General features: G+C 38.6%; 1 long non-coding RNA gene across 1 annotated transcript; it reads left to right on the top strand.

The window, feature by feature from the left end:
- The first annotated feature begins 5,105 nt into the window (after positions 1–5,105).
- Positions 5,106–10,576, top strand: LOC125617413. Its single transcript, XR_007348392.1, has 2 exons — positions 5,106–8,882; positions 9,444–10,576. It is a non-coding gene; the product is annotated as an uncharacterized LOC125617413 (long non-coding RNA).
- Positions 10,577–11,615: the final 1,039 nt, after the last annotated feature.

Genomic DNA, 11,615 nt, shown 5'->3' with positions numbered 1-11,615 from the left:
AGGGGCTCTCCCCACTCAGCCTTGGCCTCTCTCTTTTTTCTCACATTACATCAATCTGCGAGGTTCTGACAGCGGCGACGGTGGGATATGGAAAACCAGGGACAGGAGAAGGGGTGATGGGCAGCTTTCCAGACCAGACCCTGAAGCCCTCCTGCTTCCCGGGACCCAATTGTAGGGCGTCAGGCTGGAGGACAGTGGACGACCTGGGTCAGTCTGCGCATCCTGTAGATCCTACTGTGGTCCCCCTAGAGCTGAGCTCCTCCCGGGCAGGGATTCCGCTCCTGCACCCTGACCCCTGACATTTTCTCCACTAATGTATTATCATCACCCACTTTATAAATATTTGTTGAATGAAAGAGTGAAGTAGAAAAATTGAGGCCATGCTCCTCTAAATTGCTTATCTGGGTTCCTTCAGGCCCTTAGTGGCAGGGCCAGGTCTAGAGCTCAGGTTTTCTGATTTCCGGTTTGGTTCTCTTTCCACCAGTTTGTACAATCCCAATCGTATTTCTATTTAGACTCTTTTAGTCCTAATTATTGAATGAAAGACTTCATCCTCCCTTAGAGCAGTTAGCGAGCAGAGAACTGCACAGGGTATTTTTTATTTGTTTGTTTGTTTTATTTTTTTGGAAAGGTCTCACCTGAATTATATATTTTTCCTTTCCTCCATCTTGACCATATTCACTAGAGCCCTTTATCCTTTGCTGTCGTCATCCCAGATGAAGAATTCAGGTTTTACATCTTATCTGAATGTTTATCACCCGAAAGTTTATGTGTATGTGTGTGTGTGTGTGTGTGTGTCCGTGTCCTAAGGTTTTTCTTCTTCTTCTTTTTTCTTGCATTATAATTTGTCATAAAGGTGGAATTCATTGTGATATATTCATAAGAGCATGTAACATAATTTGGTTGATTCCCTAAGGGTTTTCTTAACCCCTAGAGTATGAATGCTACCAATCTGAGGGACGACCAGCATTTGTCTTCTCTGACAAAATATGTGTTGCATGTTCTGTAGGAAAAGGTGGGGTCGGGGTCAGAATTCTCCGTTTGTCTCTGGTTCAGGAAATGTTTCGAGCATGTGATTTGAGGAACAGAATGGACACTACATAGAGGAAATTTCTTGATGATGTGATACAGTTTGGGAGACATGAATGCTGTGGGGATCAGGACCTTGAAGGGGAAATGCATGGTGATTTTTTATTCCTGATTTCTTTCCCACTGGTTTACTTCTCTTCAGTTTCTACTCCTGGGTACTGTCTCCTTGATATTGAGAATACAGCAAGGTGCAGTGACACACACCTGTAATCCCAGCAATTTATGAAGCTGAGGCAAGAAGATCTCAAGTTCGAGGCCATCCTCAGCAACTTAGTGAGATCTGCAGCAACTTAACAATACCTTGTCTCAAAAATAAATAAATAATAAATAATAAAAAGGAATGGGGATGTGGCTCAGTGATAAACTGCCTCTGGGTTTAATCCCAGTACAAAACAAACAGATAATCCCCTCAAAAACAAACAGAAAAAAAAATGGAGAAAAGGGGGAAAACTAGAAAAAAGTACCTAATTTTTCTTAGAAGAAACAACAACAACATAAAACCCAGAAAATAAATGCTGTGAAAATTTCCATATTTCTTTATGACTTTTATGAAATGTGACAGCCATGTTTTAGGGTAGAGATATTTGATCTAATTACCATTAGGAAGAAATAGAAACTCCTAATGAGAGTTCCATGCCTTACATAATTTTTTCCTTTTTTTTTTTTTTTTTTAGCTTGCCTCTCCTACCTTGTTCCCTGCAATTATCCAACCAACTTACTCTGTTCCAACTACACTCTCCTTTTTATTCAAACACACGAAGTAGTTGCCGAGCATGCCTGGCTTGGATCGCCAACATCTTTAAAAAAAAAAAAAAAAGTTCAGAAACCTAGTCTTACACTTGAGTCCTGCTCTGCTCTGCAACTTCCCAGTCATTGCTCCGGGACGCAATGGTGCACTTCGACCAACAGATGGCGACGGAGACCTCTCTTGCCTCTAATGCTCTTCTCTGAGATCTTAACATAATTTAAAAATACCTATTTGTCACATCTGTTCAAATCTAAGCTCCATGAGGCAGGGACCATGCCACCTTTTCTTCTATGTTATTTTGTAACCCCTGGTACAGTGGTAATGGGAGGACAAATATTTTATTTGAAAAATATTGTAGCATGCGTATCCCAATGGAATACATACACAGCAGAGGAACTATTTTATCTATATTTTCAGCAGGTAGAGAAATACATTTTAGGCATTCAGTAAATTGTTATTAAATCCATATTGAATTCTTCCCATTGATTTTTGAACATTTCAAGTTTGAAAAAAACAGAAAATCAGGATGCTATAGGTAATAGAGAGGGGAGAAAATCAAAAGCAGACTATGTAAACCCCAAATTTATCCAGATACAATAGTGGTACAAGGAACATGTCTGATTAACCAGCGTTCTCTGTTCTCCTCAGTGGATTTCCAGTCCTTTGACATACATGATATATAAAGAATGAATAAATTTGCCAAATTAATTATTTCAAAGACTGACATGAAGATTTTATTTGCTTAATAAAAATTTAAAGGAATTACTCAGTAATTCATTAGGAGAGTGCAACTGAGGGGGTTAAAATATGAATGTTTGTCTCATTTCAAACATTATAAGTACTGTGAAAGCACTTGTTTTCTTCTCAGAGAGGCGTCTTGCTATGCTGCCCAGGCTGGTCCTGAACTTCTGGGCTCAAGCCATTTTGCTGCAGCCTCTTAAGTAGCTGGGATGACAGGTGGGTGCACCTGGCTTTGAAAGCACTTAAATCAGTTAATACCTATCATTAACTAAATTCATATTTGATACTAATATGTAGCAGAAATTAAAATTTGTTGTTATTTGCAGGACAATTGTAGAGTGTTGTGGTAACTGTCACTCTTCCAATTCCATTGATAGCCCTCAGGCTTGTTCTTGGTGATGTATTTGATGGATTTACACAAGCTGTGTTATTTGAAATTATGTGATTTCATTGTTTAAATATTTTGTTCAAACATTATTAATATAAATGACTAAAGTATTTGCATGAAGTTTAAGACTGATGATCAAAGGCACATCTTTAAAACAAATGATAAACTGTGATGTTGGGCAAGTTACTCAGACTGAAGCATGGTTTCCTTATCTGAAAATTTAGATAATAATAATTACCCTATAGTCTGTTCAGGTTACTTGTGTCAAGATATTTTAAATGTGCCATGTCAGGCACATATTAAGATTGAAAAATGATAGTTATTATTGTTTATACTAATAGAAACAGTTGTTATAACTGTAATAATAATTACATGTCTATTTTTCTCTGGATTAGATTTAGAATTTGAAAAACTCCTATTAACTTTCAGCTTAACCTGATCTACTTCCTGTTACTCTATTTCACCTCTGGTTGCTGCTGGAACTGGGGTATCAATAGTCTCAGAGGGGTCAAGTCATCCTTGTGCAGCTATTTCCTGAAGGGCTTCCTCTGAATGCCATGAAAATACATGTGTTGATAAATAACTCAGTTAAATAACCCAGGGAACTTTTCTCAACTATTTCCTCATCACAGCCTCTGTTTTGTCCCCTTTAAAAACACATAACATGGCTTTATCTTGGGGTTCTAGCTCTTTGCCAGGATCTGCAATTAAGATGTCATATCTATAAAATTTTATTTTGTCTGAATACCAATGATGTCAAAGAGAAAGTATCTACCAGTTAAAGGTACAATGACTGAGGCTACTAGAGATTATTTAATCTGTCCAGAGTAAAAAAATCAATAAATTCTTCAACCGTGATACAAATACATTTTCTTTATAATCTGTTTCCTTTCATATTGTATCTTAGTTCTTGTAGTGTTAAGTCTAGAGGGAAAAATGAAGAGCTCTTAGATAATAATTTTATGTCCCAAGGAATAGTATTCCACTTCTTCCTGCCCTCTGGCATCCTTAGCCACCATCAAACCCCAAACATCAGAAACAGAATTTAAATAAATGTCACAAGAAGACATGCCTTGAGTCATGTTCTTGGTTCTGAATCTTCCTAACATATCTTCAGCATTTTACAAAGTTCAATGATATTTGAAGATGATCTACCACTAGACACCTAGCAAATGATCAATGGATAATGTTTCTACAATTTTTTGGTTTTATTTTTTATTTATTTAGTTTTTAATTTTTTAATTTGTTCTTTTTATATATACCTGACAGCAGAGTATATTTTGACATATTATACATACATGGGGTATAACTTATTCTAATTAGGATCCCACTTTGAGGTTGTACATGATGTGGTGTTTACTGGTGGTGTATTCAACAATAGATATTTTTTTTGAGTTGAGAACTTCCATTAAAAATGTTTACCTAGAGATAAATGAAGACTTAAGTCATAGGGTTGATTGGTTTCTTCCTTAGGAACTGTCCAATCCTAAAATTCATAGGAGATTTCCTACTTTTCATCTCTGTGAAGTGAAATTTCAGGTCAATTGGTAGCAGTTGTGCTGAAAGCCAAGTGCTTTTGTTAAATTGCTTCTGTTCCAAGTTTGAAAAGATGACTGTGATAATCCCCAGGAACCTTTGGATAAAAGCTGGAATTGTGATGGTGGTTCTCATGGTGCTGAGGACTCCCATGGCTAACAGAAGAGATTCCCCAAGTAAGTGCAGGACAGCTGCTATTCAGAGCCCAGATTTGGAAATAATTTCTTGGGGGCTCTGGAGCCTAAGCTTGGGTCTGTTGTATTTTCAACAAACCACAGGTAGAATTTGGAAGGACTCTTACAAGAGTCCTGATTTCTCTTTCTTAGAGTTTTGCTAGATTCCTTTTTTCAACCTCTGCAGTGGAAGGGAGCCTAATATCTCTAAAGGACTTTGGGATCTCAGAATTGGAAGAAAAATACAAAGTACATTTCTATACCAGACACAGTACAAAATGCAAATGAGGTACTTGAGAAGCATCAGGTAAGTTAAAAGAACTGGCCACTCTGGGGATTTTCTGGGCCCAATAGTATTCATCTATTTAGGGGCTTGGGATCAGACAAATTCAGACCAGAGCTATAGTCTCTGGAGCTTCAATACCTGAAGAGCATAATTAATCACCCATTCCTTGGAGGTAAGCAGTGGGGTCATGGAGATGACACTGTGGGACTTGGGAGGAAGAATGGGATAAGGACAGGCAGTTACTAATTCTGGGTTAATTAGGGCCTTGATTCAGTATTGATGGTGTATGGGGGCTATGACAATGGTGAAAAAAACCCTCCAAAATTGATATTTATTTTGCACCCATTAAATCCCAAGCCTGTAGTGATAGTGTTACATCAACTGTCTCACCTGGTCTTTCTAAAACACACACACAGATACAAATTGATGACTCCGGGGTATGTATTATTATAGTGTATCTTTAACTAATTATTAGGAAAATAACACAACAGACATCTTAACACACACACATAACAAAAATTACAAAGAAGTATCCAAATAACCTCTAATCAAGTTGAACATATGTGAATATTACCAGTTCTCCAAATGACTTCTGTGTACTCCTTTCCAACAGTACCCATTTTCACATTCCAGGAGTAAGTTCTATTGTGATTCTTTTAATCCTAATTTGTTTTGCTCATTGTTACAGTTAGCATATATAAGAATGTATCCTTAAACAATATAGATTAATATTTCCTCCTCTAAATGTTCTATAAATGCTGTGCTCTGTCTTGCTTCCTTTCTCAATATTATGTCTGAGAAGACTTGCCACAAATCTCTGATGCAATATTCATCCATTTTCGTTGTTGGGTAGTATATTCCATTTTATGAGGGCAGAGCAATGTACTTAACCTGTTCTTATGTGGATGGATGTTTGGGCTGGTCTTACATAAAAGAAAATGTACCCTGGAATCCTGGAACCTTTGGGTCTGCGTTTCTCTAGACTGAAATAAATACTTCAATTGCAATGTCTGCCTATCTTCAACTTGACAAGACAAAGTCCAACTGTTATTAACATAGTTGTCTCATGAGCTGTTCAAAAGAAAATCCAATTCTTGACAGCTTTTGGTATCTTAGACTATTTAATGTTTCCCTGTCTGGTGAGTGTGTAGTGTTATGGGAACTTCTATTCTTTTCCATATTTATCTTTTTCTCATTTATTTCAAAAAGATAAAAAATATATTTCAAATAAAGCCCATCATCAGTATGTGCTTTGAAAATATTTGTACTTTTGGCCTTGTGTAAGTCTTTTAATGATATTTCTTGATGAGCAGAAGCTGTTACTTTTATTGAATTGAATTTATCAATCTTTTTTATTTATGTCTAGTGCTTTTAATGATTTAAGAAATCTTCCACAACTCCAACATCATGAAAATGTTCTCTAGTTTTATCTCCTAACAGATTTGTAGCATTTCATTCATACTTAGGTCTATGTTACATATGGTGCAAGAAGTATGCCCAATTTCTTCTGCTCCTTCTGATGTATTCCCATTTATTAGAAAATCATTTATTAACAAAAGTATTCATTCCTCACTGACCACCTTGTGTGCCACCCTTGTAATATATTTAGTCTAAATGGATGCATGAAACTTATTTTGGAATACATTATTGCCATTTATTTATCTATGTCTGTGTCCAAAATATGGTGTTTAATTACCATCTTTGCCTTATGAACCTTTATTGCATTTTAGAATCAGCTTGTAAATTTTGAGTAATCACAAATTGGTAGGAATTTTAAATTATACCCACAGAATACATAAGACCATTTGAGATAATGTCCTCTTTATAATATTCAGTCTTCCAATTCATGTACAGGTGTATCTTTGTGTTTACTTAGGACCCTTTTGATGTATCTCATAAATTTCATGGTTTCCCTTTTAGAATTCTTGTATATTTTTATAAGATTTCTTCATAATTTTTCATGCCATTATAAATGATGTAATTCACATTATATTTCACATTTGTTGCTCATCTATATGTAAAACATTTAAAAATGGATCTTGTATCCAGCCATTTGCTGAACTCTCCCTTACTTTAAATTCTTTTAGTTAGTGGATTATTTAGGATTTTGGTTATTTACTGATCCAGCATATGAAAATGCTGGCAATTTTGTTTCTGTATTCCAAACATTATTCCATGATCTTCCTTGTTTGACATTTTTAATTTTATCCAATAAATGATCAATGCAGGATTTGAGGTAGAGAAATCACTTCATTCATCCTGGGAATAAAATTCTGAGGGTTTAGAGCAGATTTTATTTAGTCACTGGTCTTTGTTGTCATGTTCCTTTACTCCCTGTGTCTCCCTAAACCAAACACAGGGTTGGTTGGGATGCAGCCTGAGCTAAATCTAATGTGGCCTGGTTCTCCTGCACAGGATTTCATGTACCAGTTTAAGGGCACCTGCTACTTCACCAATGGGACTCAGCGAGTGAGGCTCATGGCCAGACAAATTTACAATAAGGAGGAGATCCTGTGCTTTGACAGTGATGTGGGGGTGTTTGTGGCTGTAACAGAGCAGAGGATGTCAAGTGCCAAGAGCTGGAATGCCCAGAAGGACCTCCTGGCTGAGTATCAGGCCCATGTAGACACCTTGTGCAGACACCACTATTAATAGACGTCTTCCTTCACTGTTCAGCAGAGAGGTTAGTTTAGGACTGATCAAAGTGCGCACACCTCTGAACTAGTGTGGAAGGCCTGTGGGGAAAGCAACTTTTGGGATTCCTAGGATTTTGGTAAAATTGGGAGGGCATTTGAATTGAAGGAAAAACTGTTGAAATACTTGATAGGCAGCATCGGAAGAGTGTATTAGTCAGCTTTGAGTTACTGTAATAAAGTGCTTGAGATAATTAACTTAAATAGAGGAGAAGTTTATTTTGATTCACAATTTAGTCCATGGTTGGTTGATAGCACTGATTTTGAGCCCCTGGTGAAGTAGCACAACATCGTGGGGAAATACAGAAGAGGAGAACATTGTTAGTTAATTGTATTCTGTGAAAATCACAGACTGTACTTACAGCAAGACAACTAGGACATCATTAGTCAGAATAATCTTAAGGGACCATAATGGTATATGTATTGCTGACCTATATATTTATAAAAGGGACATTCAATTTATTTTTTTCATTTAAAAATCAACATATAATATTTGTACTTATTTATGAGGTACACTGTTGTAATTCAACACAATGTGGTATGATCAAACTGGGGAGATCAGCATTTCCACTTCCTGAAATATTATCATTTGTGTGTACTGGCAACCCAAACTCTTCTTCTCTAGTTTTTGCGAAGTGTGTAATTAATTATTGTAGACTATCCTTTGTTGAGCTGTATAACATTAAAAGTGCTCCCCTCCAAGTATGTTTGATTCCCATTATTCACCATCTCACTATTCCTTTCCTGGGCTGTGGTGACCTCTATTCTACCCTCTATTTCTATGTGATCAACTTTTTTAAAAAAATCTTCCACAAATGGGTGAAACCTTTGGTATTTGTGAACACTAATATCTACTGTTTTCTCCACTTTTATATTAAAGGAGGGACTTAAGCCCATGTTGAGACCCACTATGCTGCCTCATTCTCTGACTTTATTTTTTGCTGTCATTCATCCTAGTGGAGCCTATAGTCACCATCTCTCCAGCCAGGAAAAAGCCACCACAATTTGCTGATCTGCTCAGTGACAAATATTATCCTCAACAAGTTAAAGTCAGATGGTTCCAGAATAAAGAGGAAGAGACTTCTGGAGTTGTGTCCACACCACTTATTCAGAATGGGGATTGGACCTACCAGATTCTTGTGATGTTGGAAGTAATACCCCAGCATGGAGATGTCTACACTAGCCACGTGGCGCACCCCAGCCTCCAGAGCCCCATCACTGTAGAATGGTGTAAGGGCCACTTCATTGATACCAGAGGTTCAGCAGAAAGAAGCAAAGGCAGGGAGGACACTGGGTCTTGTGGGCTTGGGGTCCTTCTTTCCTCTGCTGTTGGACACATTCATACCTTCTCTCCTACACAACCCCTAGTGTCATTTCTGAGCCTAGAGTCATGGAGGCTTGTGATCTGAAGTTAAAAGGCAGATGCTGAGTACTGACCTCCTTTCTTTCCAAGATATTATTGCTTTATATAACCTGATCCCCAGGCTGAGGTTTGGCTGGGCAGTATATCTCCTGCAGTGGTGAAATTCTGGGCTTTGACATTAAGGCTGGTGTTTGGGGATGGTCTGTGGATTTTCAGATGGACCTACCCTGAGGATCCATTCTCCCTTTTCCCCCTAAATCCTCATCCATCCACTGTTCTCCTGGGGTCTCTTCATGCCCTTCACCCTCCTCTGTTTGGTAGTGGGGTACCTCTGTCTCTTATATCTTGGGTTGGTCTCCAGACTTCCTGATGAGGACTCTGTGGGATGTGGGGACAGTCACTGATGCACAAGCTTCTACTTCCCAGGGGCACTGTCAGAATCTGCCCAGAACAAGATGCTGAATGGAATTGGGAGTCTTGTGCTGGAACTGATTTTTCTTGGCTTGGGCCTTAGTGTCCACTTTTGCAATAAGAAAGGTAAGTCACCTTTAGAGAAAATGGGCAAGACTGGCTCTAGGACTAAGTGTTTCTGTTGTAACTTTTCTTATCTCAGTGAAAAGGGGGAGCCAAACTAGGGATAGAAGTAGATTGCAGAAATTAGGGAGGCCATGAGTCTTTCTTGTGCTGAGCTGGATGTTAGGTGAGATGACAGGAGGTTACAGTTCTTACCTGTCCAGTTAACTATGTGACCTGTGCTTCACCAAAACACTTAGACTGCTGATGGGACTGGGGCCTTCTTCCACATGCCTCTGCAGAAGCTTTGTGTTCACTTTAGCACAGTATCCTCTTTAATCAGATACCAGGAGAGATGGTGAGGAGTGGGTGGTTGTACAAAATTACCCTTAGTGTTCTGAGTTGCAGAGAGGCCCCAAGGGTATTGATCAGGGGGCTGACTTTCTCTAGGGATTTAACTTATGACTTATTTTTTCTCTTTCCTTCAGGGATCATGCACAGATTCCAACATTTTTCTTCCTGTTACCACTGTTCCATGGTCTACTGCTGTTCTCACCATTGTGCAAGTTCCTAGCCTCCCTTCTCTCAGGCCTGTGAGGAATCCACCTCTGCCAGCCCTGTCCCCCATCAAGACCTGAGTCCCAAAGTGCCTGAGCAGCAGATGCCAGGCCCTCTTCTTTTGCATACTCATACACACACACACACACACAATTTTTAGTTGTGATGGGTCTTTATTTTATTCATTTATTTATATGTGGTGCTGAGAATTGAACCCAGTGCCTCACACATGCTAGTCAAGTGTTCTACCACTGAGCCAAAACCCCAGGCCCCTGGCCCTCTTCTTGTTCTGGTCTTTCCTGAGTTTCTGTGACTGCTTTCCACCCAACTCTGCTCCCTGTGCTGCTGCCACATCTGTTTGGGCCACGAGTACTTTCAACATGTTCCTGATCTTGTCCTCTGTCTGAAGACTTCCCATGAATTACATGTCAAACTCCTTTATCTTTCAATATATTTTTTCAAAATTAAATAGATTTGTGAGTCCCTTGTGTTTCTGATTCTGATTGAGTAAAAGTGGTGGTGGGAGATACTGGCACAGAAAAGACCAGATTCTAGAGGGCTAGTTCACTGAAGCCCCAAAGGGGAGCAGACTAGGAGAAGTCATGGGTCCCCATACCTGGTCTAATTCAGGTGCCATATAAGAATGTGAAAAGGTATGAAAACATTCAATTGTCCACTATCCGGGGCTTGGAAGTGGGGTTGTGTGCAGCAGTATTTCTTGGATTCTGCTGCAGCCTGACACGTTTTACATAGTTGAGGCATTGGAATTATTTTGTGCCATCATGTTAACTAACAACACCTAACACTATAAATTAGCCAACCTCGCCCCACAAATGTCATCTGGCATTGTTGACTATGTACACAGAGGAAAAAGACAATGATTATGGGTTGCATCTGAACTACCAGATTATATAATTGCCAGTGGGAGTTTTATTAGAAAGTAATATGTTGATTGAATGTGATGGAAACTCTACTAATACCGTCTTAAGGAAAAAAATTATTTTTTTGGCATATAATTTAAAAGTTCATAAATTCATTTGGCTTCTGAAAAATGCTTAGATCAAGGACTAAGTTGAGATTCTTTTCTCCTTTGTCTCTTAACTCCTTCCTTTCTCTCTGACCTTTTCCTCCTGTCTTTACTCTCTTCTCTCAGTGTGCTTCTTTTTCTACTCTGTATCTCTTCATCTGTCTGTCTGTCTATCTATCTAGTTTTGGTACTAGGGATTGAACCCAGGGGCACTCAACCACTGAGCCATATCCTCATTCCTATTTTGTATTTTATTTAAATACAGGGTCTCACTGAGTTGCTTAGTGCCTCACTGTTGTTGAGGCTGTCTTTGAACTCACAATCCTCCTGCCTCAGCCTCCTATATCTCCATGCAGCTGGGATTACAGGTGTGCACCACTGTGCCTGGCTGTCTCTTTATTATCATGCATTTTTCTGTATCTCTGTCTATCTGAAGGATCCTCTCTCTGTTAATATATTAGATGGTTTTTGTAACTTTCTTTCGTTTGCATTCCTCCATG

Source organism: Marmota marmota, unplaced genomic scaffold, assembly GCF_001458135.2.
Source record: "Marmota marmota marmota unplaced genomic scaffold, marMar, whole genome shotgun sequence".
Lineage (NCBI taxonomy): Eukaryota > Metazoa > Chordata > Mammalia > Rodentia > Sciuridae > Marmota > Marmota marmota.
This window is presented reverse-complemented; position numbering and strand designations above follow the sequence as displayed.